Source organism: Colobus angolensis, unplaced genomic scaffold, assembly GCF_000951035.1.
Source record: "Colobus angolensis palliatus isolate OR3802 unplaced genomic scaffold, Cang.pa_1.0 Scaffold45, whole genome shotgun sequence".
Classification (NCBI taxonomy): Eukaryota; Metazoa; Chordata; class Mammalia; order Primates; family Cercopithecidae; genus Colobus; species Colobus angolensis.
In genome coordinates this window covers 383,982-387,437 of record NW_012117932.1, presented here as the reverse complement: position 1 = coordinate 387,437, position 3,456 = coordinate 383,982, and the positions used below count along the sequence as shown (strand labels likewise).

The following is a 3,456-nucleotide window of genomic DNA, read 5'->3' as shown; positions in this document are numbered from 1 at the left end:
TGCACCTCTTCCCTCCGAACTTCCTAATCTGCCGCCCTTCTAGACCAGCTGGGGCGCACCCAGGAAGCTCCACGCGCGGGCCTGGGGCTCATGGGAGTGGCTTTGAAAACATGCTTGTCTTCCCCAGAGTTGTCCCTAGCGCCAAAGATGCACTGGGGAAAAGGCACATTGGAGAGGTCAGGCAGCCTGGTTTTCTGTCTGAATCAACTGTACGAGTTAAACAGTTTTATTTTGAAATTAACCAACACACAAAATAAACAACAACAACATTCACTACCCATTCCCTCGTTTGGTTGGAAAATCAGTCTGAAAAACTAAATACAATCTGTGACCATGAAAAGGAGCAATCACTTATTTTTCCCATTTGTTTTGAACATTATTTTTAAAAATAGATTGGGAATCTGGAGGGTAAAATGCCGGGTCCCTTCCCGAGCCCTTAGAGCCCGAAGGTTGTCGAATCAGTCAATGTCCACCCCGCCGCTCACCTCTGTCCCAGCAGCGCCGGGGCCAGTGCGCCCTCCTGCCGCGTCTGCGGAGCTGCGGGAAAAGCAGGTCCCCGGGGGTATCGAGTGTCCAGGGATATCCACGCAGACATCCTTGTACTTGCAAATACAAAGAAACACACAGGACAGAGATCAGGCTCGCGCCAGGGCTCGATCTCCTCGGGGTTCACGGTTGGAGGCCATTCACAGCCTGGACACAAACTGAGCCAGAGAGTTTATTTTTAGCAAATAAGATAGAGTTTTTAGAAAATTGCTTTTAATAGCAAACCTGAGAAACATTATTTCAAAACGTTGGAATCAAAGGAAATCAAATGTCCACAACACATTTCCGTCACTGCTTCCAACTGAGCTTCTGCAGAACGCAGGCCACTTAAACATTTGGTGGAACTCACGAAAAGAACCAAAAGCAAGGCATTCCGAGTCCTGGCGGGGGTTGAGCGGCGGGGAGGACGCTTGGCTATCTCTTCTGGGAGTCGCGCATTCAATCGCACTCAGGTTAAAATTTAAAGCCCCTGGATCCTGCTCCAGTAGCCAACCTCTCCATTCCAGAGTTTTCTACCTTCAGCCTTTTCAAAATGCGGCCACGCTGAAACTGGGAGCCGCCGCAGTGGTTGGGGGAGGCAAAGTGGATTGTAATAAAAGTGACTAAATTGGACGAGAACGGTTTCTGGACCTTCTCGGTAGCAATTTAAAATTCACAAGCGTTTAGAAGCAATTTACAACGAAGAATGAAAAAAGAAGAATTCTCTCCAACTTCCTGAATTCCTCGCCCCCTCCTCCGCACTGCCAGGCCCTGTCCCCGCTCCCCCAGGAGCCACACGTTCACAACTCACAGTTACATGCAGAGGAAACAACGCTTAGCGACGAGGTCTCACCGTCTCTGGAAACCATACTTTACAACGCACCTCTCCACCCCAGTTCAACTCTGCACAGGCTCCTCTCCCTTCCCTAACTGGGAAAACACGAAAATAAAAACAAAACAAAAAACCAGAGCCCAAATGCTTTCTGGGAGACCGACCTTCAGAAAATCATTTACTTCGATTTACCTGGCGGGGGCGGGCGGGGGAAAGTATAAAAATGCATTCTCACAAAAACAACTCCTTTTGTCTTAAAGTCTCCCTCGGCAGCCTTCTGGGGTCACGTCTGTCGGAAGAAATCCTTTCTGTGAGCGAAAGGGAGCGACACATATATCACGGCTCCTGCAGCGGACGAGCCTGCGGCCGCGCGAGTCGCCGCTGACAGATCGGCGCTGATAACCCCGCGACGTTCATTTCCAGTCCCTTTGCCCGCTAGGGACCGTATCAGTTTGTACCGAGTTGTGATAACTGTTTGGAGGGAGCGAAGAGGGGGTGTGTATATGAATGTGGGGGTGGGGAAGCAGCATTCAGCTCTGGGTCCAGGGAAGGTGACACCCCCTCTTCGCAGTGACTTATCTGCGACTTACCTGAAACTCTCCAGGGAAATCTCAGTGCAAACGGGACATCAAAAGTTGGAGAGCGTCCTCGAACACGACTGATGTGGAAGCCCTTTTCCATTCTGCGCACCCCATAGACTACCTTTCCGTACAGGACGACCCGAGTTAAATTTCCCAAAGGTCAGCTGGGGAATTTTGTCGTGAGGTTCCCGAAACCACCACGACCTGAGCCCTAGCATCCCGAGAGAGATAGGGTGGAGAAAGTTTAAGGTCGGTTGCACACAACCGCAGGGCAAAAAGCGCATTTGCTGTGAAGGGGCTAGGTGCGGGTTGGGGGGCGGGGGGGCGCAGAGCACATTCTCCCCTCCTTCTGGGGGCGTGCTGACCCAGGGGCTGGAGCGCCCCTCCCGCCGCGGCGGCGGCGCAGGGCTGTGCACTGCCAACTCTTCCCGTGCCAAGGCTCCCTCCTCCTCCCTCGTGTGGGTGTGTGTGTGCGACTGCGGGAGCGGGAGGGTGCACAGCCGCTGGGTGGGTGCGGGTCGCCAGCCAGGTCAGGCGTTCTGTGACCTCCGTCCCTCCCCCAGCGTCCCTGGGCTCGGCGCCCCCTGGGTGGACTCGCCCCCACTCCGGGGACAGGGCTCGCGGCTCAGTCCAAGCCCGCAGGCAGCGCGGCGCTCATTGTCTGCCTGGGCGGCGCGCTCCCCTCCCCCTCGCCGTCCCCTCCCCACCCTCTTTTCTCTCCTCCCCTAGATCCCTCCTCCTCCTCTTCACCTCCAGCGCCCAGCTGCTCGCTGAGCGCAGTTCCGACCCACAGCCTGGCACCCTTCGGCGAGCGCTGTTTGTTTAGGGCTCGGTGAGTCCAATCAGGAGCGCAGGCTGCAGTTTTCCGGCAGAGCAGTAAGAGGCGCCTCCTCTCTCCTTTTTATTCACCAGCAGCGCGGCGCAGACCCCGGACTCGCGCTCGCCTGCTGGCGCCCTCGGCCTCTCTCCACGCCTGGGAGCACCCTCCGCCGCGGCCGTTCTCCATGCGCAGCGCCCGCCCGAGGTTCGGCTGCTTCCTCCTCGCGCGATCTCCCCGCTTCCCTCCCCTCCACCCCTACTCGTCGCGGGCCCCTGGGCCTCCGGCGCTCCGGCCCTCTCCAGGCCGCGGTCGGCTCCGAGGGAGTCTCCCTCCTCCCCTCCGGGCGGGCTGAGGCGGCTCCCAGGCTCCCGGGACACCGCGGACCAACTTCTAGTCTCTTTTCCTCTCCTCGAAGCGCTTATCTGCGCGCAGCCTTATCTCCGAGTTATCTCGGCGCAAAGGGGCGGGAGCCGGTAGTTAGGCAGGCAGAGAAACTTCTTTCTTGCTATCTAGCCAGGTCTGTGTGTGGGCATTAATTTTAGTGTGGTAATCTCCGATGAGCCGAGGCGATTTGGAAGAGCAGCCTAGAGGAGGGCAGCGCGGCTGCATTTCGCCTCCCTCCCCCACTCCTCCGATTCTCCCTGTCATTCTTCCTGCTCTCCCCTTTGGGGTCGCCTCGGCTCTGGGGCAGTCTCACG

The 3,456-nt window shown here is 56.8% G+C and overlaps 1 protein-coding gene and 1 long non-coding RNA gene across 2 annotated transcripts in view; one reads left to right on the top strand and one right to left on the bottom strand.

Annotated features, from left to right (window-relative positions):
- Positions 1–203: 203 nt before the first annotated feature.
- LOC105523038 lies at positions 204–2,249 on the bottom strand. Its single transcript, XR_001003520.1, has 2 exons — positions 1,948–2,249; positions 204–1,665 (listed from the first exon to the last, which is right to left on the bottom strand). It is a non-coding gene; the product is annotated as an uncharacterized LOC105523038 (long non-coding RNA).
- A 450-nt stretch (positions 2,250–2,699) lies between these two features.
- GATA6 (GATA binding protein 6) overlaps positions 2,700–3,456 on the top strand; it is a 33,272-nt gene continuing 32,515 nt past the window's right edge. The window contains exon 1 of the mRNA XM_011957814.1: positions 2,700–2,962. The gene's annotated coding sequence lies outside the window, so the exon portion shown is untranslated. The remainder of the gene's footprint in view (positions 2,963–3,456) is intronic.